General features: G+C 35.4%; 1 long non-coding RNA gene and 1 pseudogene across 1 annotated transcript; one reads left to right on the plus strand and one right to left on the minus strand.

Annotated features, from left to right (window-relative positions):
- Positions 1-6,890: 6,890 nt before the first annotated feature.
- On the plus strand, positions 6,891-9,829 carry LOC132644985 (uncharacterized). The gene is made up of 2 exons (XR_009583967.1): positions 6,891-7,832; positions 8,709-9,829. It is a non-coding gene; the product is annotated as an uncharacterized LOC132644985 (long non-coding RNA).
- Positions 9,830-12,790: 2,961 nt separating this feature from the next.
- Positions 12,791-14,395, minus strand: LOC132599846 (probable aspartic proteinase GIP2; annotated as a pseudogene).
- Positions 14,396-15,407: the final 1,012 nt, after the last annotated feature.

The raw sequence follows: 15,407 nt of genomic DNA on the forward strand, positions 1-15,407 counted from the left end.
GTTAAAATACTTATTTCATACCTCCATTTATGCGTTAGTTAATATTGGAAGAAGAGGAAAAATGCAATAGTAAACTAAAAAGGAGTAGGTTGCCTCATCTTATAGGTTAGCAAAACCCATATATATATATATATATATATATATATATATATATAGTATACGAGCATAGATGGATCATATATGGTATAAATATACTTCATACTAAAAATGTATATAATATAATATATACATATAAACAATATATATGATATATTAGAGCAAATGTAAAAGTGAAAATGAATTACATATGTATATTAAGTATACTGTGTTATATGTATAAACAGTAGATATACGCTATATTTTTCTAAGTGTAAGTAACGTATTAATTGCATATACTGTATTCATATCAAGTATACACCATTAATATATAGGAAAAGCATCAAAAATACCCCTCTCATCCTTAAAGTTTTCAAATATGCCCCTGTCTTGACGGAAATTATCTCTCAAAATAACCCCAAATCATTTTTTAAACCCGCTCTATCATTTAAACCCGACCCAACTAAATACTAACCCATAAAATCCCCTTATTGCCCCAATTCCTTGAAACTTCATACCTACGTATTGGGGGAATAAGGGGATCTTATGGGTTATTATTTAGTTGGGTCGGGTTTAAATGATGAAGCGGGTTTAAAAAATGATTTCAGGTTATTTTGGTAGATAATTTCTGCCAAGGCAGGGGTATATTTGAAACTTTAAGGACGAGAGGAGTATTTTTTTACCCAAAATAAGTTCGGAGGATATTTTTAGCCTTTTTTCCAAAATAGAGGGGTATTTTTTACCCTTTTCCCTTAATATATCATTCTTTAAATGACTATCAAATATGATTTTAGCAAAAGATTTTATTAGTGGTTTGTTTCCACACACAAAACTAAAACAAAAAAAGTAAAATAAAAAAGTTTCTTAATGAAAAGCATTATTTATATATGAAAACAATACCTTTTTTCTATTTTTTTATAAGCGAATCTGCATATAACAAATGCCTATGTTTTCCGAATCTCATGGTGGGATGTTTTTCTAACTTAGGAATGGTTATTATTATAACTGATAAAGACATAATTAATTGATTAGCTTAGATTTAGTGATTTTTATAATGTGAACTTCTTGATTTCGGGAGAGAGAATAGGTTCTTTTTTTATATATCATGCAAACTTATTTTGTTGTACTATATGTAATAATGAAATTGGTTGTAGATTATGTAACAATTTACTCATTTGCTAGTATTATTTGTGTAATTTCCCCTTTTTGTTTTCCAACTTTTTCTTGGTACCAAAAGCATTTCAAAACAGACTACGGACTCTAACAGAAACGTGAACTTGTGACATTCCGCGCCCTCACCCCCCCCCCCCCCAAACCCCTGATGGCCCACAACTGAGAGGTAGATTCAGAATGTTAAAGTCTATGAGTTTGAAAGTAACAACTTAATTTAAAATACTGATAATTGAATTTACAAATAAGTCTAAATATGTAAAAGTTTTAAAATACATATACAAAATTCTATCAAATCGAGTTCATGGGAACCCAAATATATGTTGTGTATCCGCCGCATGTTACTATGTGTTTTTATGAAAAAGTTGAGATTTTCTCATCACTAATTAAAGGTTTTGGTTCAAATTCTGAGAGAAGTTTCTCAGTAGAGAATATTACTTAGCTGATCTATCTGACATGAATCCAAATTAATGAGTACATAAATTTCAAATACTAAATTTCTTAAAGAAATACTAATAAATAAACAAAGCTCTTGCCCCACACAAAAATAAATCCCTAGACAACTATAAAGTTCACACAGGCTTGTCAAGTTGTCATTCCTATTCAAACAGAATTTAAAGCATAACCAGAGTGGAAAGAGATAGGGATGCAAACAAATTAATGTGCTGCATTAATTGCAAATATATTATAAATTATAAGTCACTTGTAATATTTTGGTACATGTTATGAAGTTCTAAACTAGAAAGGAAACAATAAGTAGGTGAAAAACGTTAAAGTATTAGCAACTAACCACTAAATAATGGACAGTCTTTGAAGAAAGCATCCAATGCTTGTATTTCTGCATTTTGATATCCTTATTCTACAATACTTTTCCGGGTTACGAGGAAACAATTGTGGATCATGGTCAACTATGTTTCATAATTTACAATGATGAATTCGTTTTTTATGATCAAATTTTAGCGTACCACGTTGTTATAACACTTAAAATATGACTGAGTAATTCTCTATACTCCAAAAGTTCATTAAAGTTTTTTTTAAAAAAATTAAGGGGCAGCAAGGGGATCCTCTTGTATATGCATGGTTCTCAGTTGGCATATTTTAATCAACTTAATTTATCTCGTATAAAGAGTGACCTCCAGTTTCCATGATATTAATAATTTGTATAAAGAGTGACCTCCAGTTTCCATGGTCCAAATTAAGTCATCTAAGACCTCATTTGTTCGCACTTAATGGATATTTTATTTTACTCATTCAAATTTCAATTATTAAATATGTTAATTTTCTAGGTTTGAATCTTAATTATTAAGTATGTTTATTTTCTTAATACTATAACAACTTAGTGGGTCTAAATAGATCAGAATAATTAAGATGTATAACAAATTCTTAATATTAGTAACATATCTACTCAAGGGTTTCTACAAAGATTGTAGTGTTCACCACGACGGCACTACTCCATTCACTTTCATCGCTAATCATTGTTTTCGACCACCATTATCAACTACTACCACCGACCACCCACAACTACCGTCCTCAACTACAACAGCTACAGTCTTCAATCACCACAACCAGTTGTTACCGCTATAAATTAGTCCTCATTTACAATCATCACCACCAACTGCCATTATAGGCGCTAATCACTACCACCAGTCAACAACCACCACAAAAAAATACTTACCTTTATTAAGTATTTTCATGAAATTGGATAATTTAGTTCATTTAATGTTTGCACAGGATTCAATAAGTTAAAGGTAAGAGTCACAAATCAAAGCGAGCATATATTTAAATTGATAAAGGGCCAGATATGCCCTTCAACTATACGATATAGCGCGCATCTACCCGTGTTTAAATGTTGTCCCACACATGCCCTTACCATTACGTTTTGGATTACTCGTGGCCTTCTACTAGCATCATCCACTTTCAACCCGGATGCCACTTATTTTAGCCAAACACACTAACCCGGTTTAAAAATCCGAACCCCCATCTTCATTTCCCATTTCTTTTCTCATTTTATCTCATTTCCCCTCTCTCTTCGCGTAGTACGATTCTAGGGTTTTCGACGATTCATTTCATCTGATCGAAAGAGGGTTTTCTTTCCTATTTCCAGTTGTATTGATTAAGGTATGACATTTTATGCATCTTTTTCTCCTTTGTATGCTAGTTAGGGTTTTTTCTGAAGTGTTTTTTGTGATCGACCATCTTACCTCTCAAAGCAATTAGAAGGGGATACAGCTGCAAGTCCTTCAATAAGCTCTTCCTCTCGGGTCCTCTTATCGCCATCTGATAGACAGAGTTCAATTCCGTTTTCAAAAACATCCGAGTCTGTCACGACCCAACCCCGTAGGCCGTGACTAGTGCCCGATCTGGGCACCCGAACCCATCTATTAAATATTATCTCAAATTCTATCAACTCATTCTAGTATATGGCGGAAGCCGACAAGGCTTTATTTCAAATTTAGGTAATTTCCAGAAAAATTTCGGCAGAGTTTCCTTTGTTTTACGGACTATCCAATATACCCTGCACGCAGAAAATACCAACGAAAGCCACACAGGGCTAACCAAGCAATATATAAACATATGCGGACCGGCCGCCTCGGCGTATAGGGTCGCCCAAACAACATATGCGGACCGGCCGCCTCGGCGTATGGGATCGCCCAAACGACATGTACATACATTCATACAGAAAGACCCTAACCCACAAACATGTCCACAGACCTCTAAACAGACCGACAGAATCATATGACGGGACAGGGCCCCGCCGTACCCATGAACGAATATATACAAATGCACTAATAAATATATATACCAAAAGTATAAGCTCCGGAAAGAGAGGAGCACTCCGAATAGCAGAAAGGGTGTCCTAAACAGGTGGATCACCAGGCTGTGCGTCTGTACCTGCGGGCATGAAACGCAGCCCCCGGAGAAGGGGGTCAGTACGAAATATGTACTGAGTATGCAAAGCAGAAGGTACAGAAATAAATCTGAATAATAATCGAATCAGATATATAGAAAATAATACATATCAAAATGTTTATTCCCAAAGTATAAATTATGCATAGGGCACTGGAAAATGTGGTCGCCCGCCTGTCGATGGCGCCACAACACAGCATAACACCAGAAAGTTTCAAATCTCCGAATCCCCGTCACACATCACAACACAGCATAACGCCAAACACAGCATAACGCCAAACATAAGTGGAACCCGGCCCTCGAGCAAGGAGCACGGTGAACCATAAACACAGCATAACACCGGAATATATCAAAAAGCGCACGACAACAGAACCGGCCCGGGAACCGGCGAACGATATCATAGTAGGCACGAGCGGAGTAGTGAGGAATCATATGCATAAAATCATTATTATAAATCCGAAGGATAAGTAAAATAGTCATATTTGAAATCGGAGTAATAATTATCACTTTTTGATTCAAAGTTGTCGAATTTACATAAAGGGCGTCGCGGGACCCACGGACGAGTATAGACCCGAACTGAGTCCGCCTATGAAAAACATACCCATTATACATCAAGCAAACTCCTATAAAAATTATTGGAGCGATCCGAGCCTCTATGCGAAAAATATGGCATTCAGAGATTACAAAATTCCTTAAAGCGAACATTTTCCATGCGAATTTCGGAAAGCGATTACTTCAAATACATCATGGTTCATATTTCATAAAAACATACATAAGAGTGCCAAAGAATATATATATATGGATCATAACATGCTCGGATCTCGAATTTGGAATTCCCTTAAAGCTCCAATCTAGCCTATGTGAAACTAAGGCATGCCAAAAGAAGGAAGGTTGCTTTACATACCTCAAACGCTCTCCAATATGATCCAACTCAAGCTAAGTCCAAACTATGATTCGGGCTGCCCAAGGTCTACAAACAAGCCATAAAATGCCAAACATTAGCTAAAGACTTTTTGGGCATTAAATTCCAATTTCGCCCTTAATTCTACAGAAATCCGGGCAGCATTTCCCCTGTAAATAGGCTACCCCGAGAATTTAACTCGCTCAAAATCAACAACAACAACCACAATAACCAACCTAGTAACATTGACAACCAATCCGAAAAGCAAAATAATAATGGTAGCTCTCTTTTATGCCATTTGACAACTTCCCAATTATTCAATTCCATGGCTTACTTTAAAGCCACAATATCGTTCGTACATTTGATTATTAACCCAAACCCATACTAACAACATTCAAGGGCATTCTAAGCAATTCATACCACATTTCCAACAACCCGATTTTTTTTTTTCCAAGCTGGCCGAAAACAGCCCCAACCGAGACAGCCCTTTAAATTTTTTTTTCTTCATTTCCAAATCATGGTTTGTATCCTCAAATTACATTCTAACAATGCTATCTCATCAATATACCAATTACAATAAATATACAATAACCTCCAAAAAACAGTCCGCACATTAACAACATCATTTTGAGTCAACAAACATTCATTTCCAACATAAGATTCATAGCGACGGCGATTAAAACATTAAGCGACGTTCATTCGTTCATCGTCATATAATGTGACCCATTTCAATCAACACTATATATACACATATATGGAGGATTCTCAATTGTTCTTCACCTTACAATGATCCCAATCAACTAACTAAACATTAATTCATAATTTCAATCACAACACAACAACACCCATCACACGACCCACTCCCAATCATACTATATTTCATGATTTCCAACCACTATAAGATACTACAACATGAATATAACCTTCATAACACAAAAACATAATGAATGCTTACCTTCCTTCTTCACTTCCTTCAATAGTTAGGGTTTGCAATTGGGCACAACTAATGGTTGGATGACCCAAACAACTCTTCCACGTTACTTAGGGACTTCTAAATAGTTGATTTATACCAAGGAAATAATTTTGGGGTGGCTTGATTTGGATTTGGTTTTTCTTGGTTTGTAGCCGAGAGGGGTGTTGAAGGTGGTCTTCAACTCCTTGATTTTTTTTTCTAAGTCTTGCAATGGGGAAAAGATGACTACTTGGTCATACTTTAGGCTCATATAGTTGTTGTCCAAGTGTCCTTGGCCCACACATGGAGTGGACCAATTAAAATTGGCCACATAATGTGTGGGACCAATTCCCATTTACATGGCCACCAAGGAATTTTTTTTTTTTTTTTTTTTTTTCACAACATTTTAAATTCCAATTTATGAATTGTGGTCCCAAATTTTTCCTAAGTGTTCAATGCCAACAATTCCATATATAACTTATGCCTCGAAATAAAATCAAAGGTCAAAAGTCCCGACTTCGAATCCCGGAATAGTCTTGGCTCTAAATTATCATAATTAATCCGGGTTGTCCCAATGTATAAAAATACGGGGCGTAACAGAGTCACTGTAGCCATCTCTTATGCCTTCATTTGCAGATCAACCTGCTGGATTTTCTTAGTTCCCTTTCTCTTAAAAGCCTTTCCAATCTAGATGTCAGCAGAATCATAATTATACTTGATTCCGGGCGTTTGTAGGATCTGTGTTTGAATTGAATTAGCATAAATCATGAAACATATGATGCATTTTATTTAGCCACAAAGCACTCCATCTTAACAAAAATTTTAAAATCACAACATCTCTGCCAAATGAGGCACTAATGAAAACAAATTAACCTTTTTTTGTCACTTAAAAGAATGAATAAATTTCATATTCACCAAACAGGACAATAAGTTGTAGCATATTACATCTCCGCACTTAACAATGAAACTCATTAAACTATAAGTGGTCGTTTGGTTTGAGGTCAAAATAGTCCCGGGATTACAATCCCGGGACTAATTTATACCATCTGTTGGTATTATTTTATACCATCTTTCAGATGGTATAAAATAATACCAGTATAAGTGGGTTAAGAAGGTATAAGTTGAGTTATTCCAGCACTAATTTTTATACCACGTTTGGTACAAGGTATAAAATAATCCCGGGATAAATCTATACCTTATACCAAACGTGGTATAAAAATTAGTACCGGCATAACCCATGTTATACCTTAAACCAAACGACCACTAAGGAAACTACCTTAAAGTTGTGAGCTTTAATAAATTTATGATTGCTTTGATGGCAAAATAAGGCTGAACTAGGTAATGAGTATTGAGACCAATGCACAAGGTTAACTGAGGACCCAAATTATCATCCAAAAGTAGATCAGAAATGGGAAAGGAGCTTTCACACAAAGACCAATTGTTATAATAAACTAAAGTTAAAAATAAAGGAATACAATTAAAAACAAAAGAAAAAAAAGGAAAGAACATACAAACCAATCAGCTTTCTTGGCTTCAATCTTCTCTGTGACTTAGAGATAACTTTGGACTTCAGCTCTGAATCTTTCTCATGGCCAATATCTGGACCATAGGCTTGTGATTGTTTTGCCGTGGCTTGAGAAGAGTCAACTGTTTGTTGTGATTCTTGTGTCATAGCTTCAGTTGCAGCATCAAAGTTGAAGTACTCTTCCAACCGGTCATCACTTTCAACAGTTGAAGATGATGCATTCTTTGAGCCTTTTTGTGATCGTCCATCTTGCCTCTCAAAGCCATTATGGTATAGAGTAGCTCTCAAGGCAACAAATTATGGTACGTAGTAGCTCTATTTTTTTTTTTTTTTTGGTTCTCGGAATAGCTATTCTAGGCAAAAATTTCCTCTGATGAAATCAAAAGTTTCCGCTTTACATCCTTATCCCTGTCTTTCTAGTTGATTGGTTTGTATGTTCTTTCTTTTTTTTTCGTTTGTTTTTAATTGTTTTCCTTTATTTTTAATTTTAATTTTTTTATAACAATTGGTCCTTGTGTGAAACTCCTTTCCCATTTTTGGTCTACTTTTGGATGATAATTTGGGTCCTCAGTTAACCTTGTGCATTTGTCTCATTAGTCATTACTCATTACCTAGATCAGCCTTATTTTGCCATCAAAGCAATGATAAGCCCGTTTGGATTGGCTTATAAGTTGCTTATAAGCTGTTTTTGTGTTTGGCTGGTCAGCTTAAAATCATTTTGTGCTTAAAATAAGCTCAAAAAAATAATTGTGTCCATTTGACTTAACTTATCTAAAGCAGCTTATAAGCTGAAAACAGCTTATAAGTCAAAAAAAAATAAGTTAGACTACCCCAACTTATTTTTTTTAGCTTATAAGCTGCAAACAGCTTATAGGCGTAAGCCCATCCAAACAGGCTAAATCTATTAAAGCTCACAACTTTAAGTTAGTTTCCTTATAGTTTAATGAGTTTCACTGTTAAGTGCAGAGATGTAATATGCTATAACTTATTGTCCTGTTTGGTGAATATGAAATTTGTTCATTCTTTTAAGTGACAGAAAAAGGTTAAATTTTTTTTTCATTAGTGCCTCATTTGACAGAGATGTTGTGATTTTAAATTTTTTGTTAAGATGGTGTGCTTTGTGGATAAATAAATGCATCATATGTTTCATGATTTATGTTAATTCAATTCAAACACAGATCCTACAAACACCCGGAATCAAGTATAATTATGATTCTGCTGACATCTAGATTGGAAAGTCTTTTAAGAGAAAGGGAACTAAGAAAATCCAGCAAGTTGATCTGCAAATGAAGGCATAAGAGACGGCTACAGTGACTCAGATGATTTCCAAAACGGAATTGAACAGTACTCCATTTATATCAATTTATGGGACTCATTTTTCATTTAATTTGTCCAAAAAAAAAGAATAGCTATTCCAAGAACCAAAAAAAAAAAAAAAAAAAAGAGCTGCTCTATACCATTATTTGTTGTCTTGAGAGCTACTCTATACCATAATGGCTTTGAGAGGCAAGATGGACGATCACAAAAAAGGTGGCTCAAAGAATGCATCATCTTTGACTGTGTTGCAAGTGATGACTGGTTGGAAGACTACTTCAACTTTAATGCTGCAACTGAAGCTATGACACAAGAATCACAGTAAACAATTGGCTCTTTCCAAGCCACAGCACAACAATCACAAGCCTATAGTCCAGATATTGGCCATGAGGAAGATTCAGATCTGAGGCCCAAAATTATCTCCGTGTCATAGACAAGATTGAAGGCAAGAAAGCTGCAAGTGAGGCCGCCAACTGGTACAAGAAGAATTCAGTTTACTGAGGGTGTAGATGGAGTGTCAATGCCTACAAACTTGCCTTATTCACCAACTAAGACAACTTGGAGAGGCAATAAGGCACTTACAGCCTACCAGCTTGAACTCAAGTAAGAAGAAAGAGGATGAAGTGTGGATCAAAAGGAAAAGGAGCTGATGTACCTGATTTTGATACCTAACAAGATGTTGCTAGTTTTTGTGATGGATGGTTGTACCAAACTGTTGGTATTGGGGTGGTTATTTTTGTGAAAATGTTTAACGATGGTTGATGGACAACTTACTTTAACTTAGTTTAACTTAGTTTTTGTGGATGATGGTTGTGAAAAATAATTAATTTTTGGTGAATTCACTGTCACATTTTTCATGTCGACTATTGACATGTCAATGTGAGTATGAATTTCAGGTGGAAGTGTTTTGGTAAGCATCACCTTTTGTACAAAACTATTGATATCTTCCATATGAATGCTATCTTTGTTTAGTAGGTGTATAAAATCAGTCTTTGGAAGTGTTTTAATGTGAATGTTGATTGTTCCTTTATTGATGTGAATGTGCTCTGATTATTGGTTTAGTAGGTGTATGGATTTATGTGTTGTTTGGGCTGCTATTGTTGTGAAATTTCACATAGTGGTACATAAATTTAAGGACATAATTGTTGAGATACGCATAGTATAGGGGCATATATGATCTTGTAAAATGCCTGAACTGCAGATTATTTGGCCTGCATTTATCTCTTTTTTTTTAGCATCAACAGTTTTTGTAAGTGAATTAGGCCACTAATTCAGTTATAAAACTAACAATATGGCACAAAAACATTAAAGAGCAAACTAACTTTCATTGGAATCCAAATAATACTCCATTATATATGGGATGACAGCAATATTATTACTCCCTCCATCCCAATTTGTTTGAAGGTTGAGCAGTGTGGAAGTCAAACATAACCTACTTTTTAAATATTTTGAGGAACTAAAAATATCGATATCATTTTCTTTGACTCCAAATATTCTCTCACTCATGTTTTTCCAAATAAGCGGTGTCCTGGAATTAAATCTAAATACTTTTTAATATAAAAAAAAAATCAAGTGTATGATTTCACTCAAAATAATAAAGATATTCACTATAAATATTTCCTTATTATTTATCGTAATACATAAATTTTATTCGAAATAATTTTAACTTGTTATCCGAAAACTAAATCAAAAGAAAATTAAATGTTATTTGAATTTTGAAGTAAAGAATAATGATTTTTTCAGATTCATGTCTTTTATCCCCTTATTTTATTTATATATTTACATAACTAGGAGTGGCAAATAGTCGGGTCGGGTCGTATATGAGGGGGTCGAAAATGGATTAAACAAAAACGCATAAGATATTAGACCCGCAGATATTTAACACTGATAAAAAATGAACCAACCGACGGATAATATGGATGGCTTTGTCAGATTTGAACACAAGCTAAAAGCGAAATATGCTTAGACTCTTAGAATAAAATCAAATAAACTAAAAAATAAAAATAAAAAAAATAAAAGGTAAAAGTAAGAAAATAAGGAAATATTTTGAAAATTGTTAATCATGTTTTGTAGTTGTTACACTTTTGAACGGAGGGTTGTTGATGGGTATTTTGGGCTCATTTGATGGGTCAGATTTGGGCTGATGATCTCTGATGGGTTAACTTAGGCTAGCCCAAATCAGCCCATCTTTAAAACGGGTAATTTGCATGATTGCCCTTCAAAGGCGATGGTCTTTAATTTTTGCCCCTCAAATTGCTGGTCCTTAATTTTTTCCCTTCGCTTAAAAAGGTGACCGAAAATACCCCGAGGTTCTGGGTTTCGAACTCCCGCTCTGTCAAAAAATAATAATAATTTCGCAAGGCATAATAAGTATGTAGTTATGCCTATTCGCTATGAAGTTACATAGAAACTATGCCGGACACGACAAAGGTTTGTATGAAACTACATACAAGGCATAAGTTCATATGAACCTATGCCTATTCGCTATATAGTTACATAGAAACTTTGCTAGACACGGCAAAGGTTTTTATGAAACTACATAGAACCTATGCCTATAGGCATAGTTGTGAAATTAAGGCAAAACTTCATTTCCACGAACCTTTGCCAGACAAGGCATAGGTTCTATGTAACTTCGTCCGAATAGGCATAGGATCCATAGAAACCTATGCCTTGCGAAATTATTATTATTTTCGATTCTGCTGGGGATCGAACCCAGAATCTCTGGTGCAAAAAGAGTACTTTAGCCCACAAAATTTCATTAAATGAGAAGTAGGGGAAAAAGTTGAAGACCAACGATTTGAGGTGCAAAAATTAAAGACCAATCCGTAGCAAGGGCAAACCATGCAATTTTTTTCTTTAAAATCACTCTAACCCAAATCTATTAAAACTTCATTTTTGCGCGGATTGACCTTCAAAGGCATTGGTCTTTAATTTTTTTCTCGTCGCCTAAAAACCCATGGGTTCCGAGTTCAAAACCCCCGCTCAATCAAAAATTAAAAAAAAATTGCCAGGCAAAGTTTTGGATACAAACTCTACCTTAAGGTACGGCAAACTCTGCCTTAAGGTAGCACACTTAGCCTTATAAGGTAGAGTTTTGCATTCTAACTCTACCTTAAGGTAGAGTTTGCTACCTTAAGGTAAACTCTGCGTTATAAGGTAGCAAATTCTGCCCTAAGGTAGAGTTTTGCAGCCAAATTCTGTCTTGTGAATTCAAACTCTATCTTGCGAATTTGTTTTTAATTTTTTACTGAGCGGGGGTTCAAACTCGGAACCCATGAGTTTTTAGGCGAAGGGCAAAAATTAAATACCAGCAATTTGAGGGGCAAAATTAACGACCACCCCCGAATAAGGGCAGTCGTGCAAATTGCCCTTAAAACTTTAACGGGTTAAATAAATTTGGGATAATTTTGTCATCCATATCAATTTTAAATTTGAGAAAATAGATTAGGGTCATTGGCACTTACGCCTCTATTGGTGCTGGTCTTTTACTTTGTCTCTCATGAAAAACATAAGTTTATATTTTCGCATTATAATATTTCACAAGTTATGCTCCGCATGACTTTTGCCCTTAAAAAACTTACGCTTCACTGGGCATAAATTCGACTGCTAAAAGGCAAAAAGTAAAGATCTGCCCATTTGAAGGACAAAAATTAAAGACCAGCCCATTTGAAGGGAAACTCGTGCAATTTCTTAATAGATCATCTAAGCATCTTCAGTTGTTTATGCTATGCAATCAACTTTCAAATTACCTTGGGGGGACAAGTATGCTCCAAGAGCAAGAAATGCAGCATTTTTTTTTTTATTACGCCTGTAACTAACACCTATTTGATGATTGGGATTTTAGAAGTCATAAACAAGGTTGATTGCCATCGGCAAAGTACATTTAAACACCCATAGACTTTTTAGTAATTGACTAGACCATTATGAGCGTCACCAAAATGAACAACCAAAACCAAACGGATACATTTATTCTTGGCCAACTCCATCCTCTTGAAAATAAAAGAAATTACTATTACTACTAATATCCATACTGATATTCCAAAAGCGCCACTTGTTTTTGGGAAAGACCATCAAGCTTTGGATGTAAAGTTGAAGTTGGCACATGTTGTTTGACCAAACAAGAGTGAAGAAGTAAAACCCAACTTTTTATTAGCAATGTCAAATTGCAAAAGGTTGTCTTCAATTTGATGTGCTCCAATGACTATAGAAGTTGTTGGTTCAAATTCAACTCCTCCATCCACAAATCCAAGACAGAGCACCTCATTATTCACGGCCACCATAGAATTCGCACCCAGATAGTCCAAGATGTAGTAGCATTTTGCTTCCCAACACCAGTTCAATGGGTGGAACACTAGGACCAACACGAGTGCTCCCAAAACTCGTTCTATTATAACACACCTTGAAAGGAGCCACGGGTTTCACCCTTGGAACCTTAGCAAGCGATTTGACAAATGCCTTGTAAGAGCATTGTAAATCGAAGTCTCTAATTTCATGTAAGGTTCAGCAGTACTTATTTTTGTTCCTCCTTTGCCATCTTTAGTGATGGTCAGCAACGTGGTATTTATTGGCACGACATTACCATTTATTTTAATGGATGTCACTCAAATAAAGTAGTCCGTCGAAGGCTCCCCTTCGAAATACGATCCTGATGTACTAACAGGATTTTTAAGAAGTGGGGTGTAGACAAGTCTTTTTGAAACATCCATTCCAGGAAGAAAAACATAAGGACTATCACCAAAGAACATAACTCCTTTAGAAGTTGTGGATGAACTCAAACAGATAGCAAATTTCCGGGGTACATGAAAAGCATTAGCCAATTGAGTTGGAAATCCTACATAACCATTTCCAAGTCCAACAATCCCTTTAACACCCTTTGCTAGTCCTTCAAGAAGAGAATTAGGAGCACAGTCAAAAACTACTCCATTTGCTGATAAAAATTTACCAGGATTTGAGCCATCAGTTGATTGGAGTGAGACAATATCTTGAGCAAGTTCACCACCAGTTCTGGTTCGAATAAAGGGGTTATAAGGAATATGTGAACAAGTATTATTATTGCACCCTGGTGAAGGAGGACCTACACATGATTCAACACAGGCACCAGATAATGAACGTTTACAAGGGATAGAACCACAAGGGACGGGTTTATAAGATGAACTAACATAGCCTTTTTCACAATCAACCCATAGAAATCTTTGGCCAAGATCTACAGTTAGTTTTACGGGGACAAGAGGCGTTCTTTGGCAAATGACCGTGACATATTGTTTAGTGGCTGCATCTTTGGTTACTGGAAGAAGAAAAGCTCGAGGTCTCGGAGGTGTTTTGGCTGAGGAGAGGGAAAATAAGAGGAGCAATGAAAGAAAGAAGGATAGAAAATTTATTTTGAAAACCATTGTTACGTTATTGAAAGTTTAGAATGATGGAGCTAGTCCTGAGCCTAAAGGACACAAAAATACACAAAATAAATCAAAAGGGGGCTGCCTTCCACGATATATTAAAAGGGGTATAACGTGGAGGGGCCAACATTATACCCCAATTTTTTTTCCCAATGTCATCCCAAAAAAAAAAAAAAATAGTATAACCTGGATTGATCCACGTTATACAAAATTATTTGTATAACGTGGACCAGTCCATGTTATACAACATATATATTTTTCCCCGTCCACCGTTTTACAAAAATAGTTTGTAAGACATTGGCTAGATTTAAATCATATCCGGCTTTTTTTTTTAATAAAAACTTTTTTAGTGATTTTTTTATTTTTAACGCATACAGTTAATTTTAGTGATTAACTCAAACAACTATTTTAACGCATGCAACAATTAAATATGTGTTATATATGCGAACGTAAATAAAAAAAAATACTAAAATATAAGTTAAATAAACGTCACACATTAACTGAGTTGTAAATGTTAAATTACATACGTTATTAAACGGCACAAGACATGTTATATATTCTTCAAAGATTACATAAGGAAACAACGATCGTACAACTTAAGAAAAAACATAAAAACCAGCAAGCATTAACAACTACTGATTTCTGTCGAGGCAGTGATTCTTGTTATGACCTGCTTGCTTGCACTTACTACACTTTCTAGCCATGCGAGCAGGAGCTATATCCATTTCATTCCTCCTTCTAGTTGTACTCAGCGCTCCTGAAGTTCGCTCGTATTTAGTGTTTGCAATTAAACTGAAGGGAGAAGGTGGTCAATATGCCTCATCACCCAATGATGAAAAATTTCCATTGTACGTTTGCTTGTAATACTTGCAAGTGTAGTACTTGCTAACATAGGTCCTTGGTTGAATTCCGCGGATATCACAAAATTCAATGGCATGTGAACATGGCATATGGTAGTTTCCCCACTTCCCACACGAACACTTTTTCCCTTCGGCGGAGAGTTTATGGATATTTCTGCCCTTACCTTCGTGTGCAAATGTCAGAATCTCAAAGACCTCTTCAGCTGTATTGTATTGCTTCATATCAGTGTGTTTTACGGACCTCTCCCAGTATTCATCAAGCTTCTTTTCAATAGCGAGCGGCCAAAACTTTTTATCCACAATCAACAAA

The sequence above is a fragment of the Lycium barbarum genome, chromosome 6, assembly GCF_019175385.1.
Source record: "Lycium barbarum isolate Lr01 chromosome 6, ASM1917538v2, whole genome shotgun sequence".
In the NCBI taxonomy this organism is placed as follows: domain Eukaryota; kingdom Viridiplantae; phylum Streptophyta; class Magnoliopsida; order Solanales; family Solanaceae; genus Lycium; species Lycium barbarum.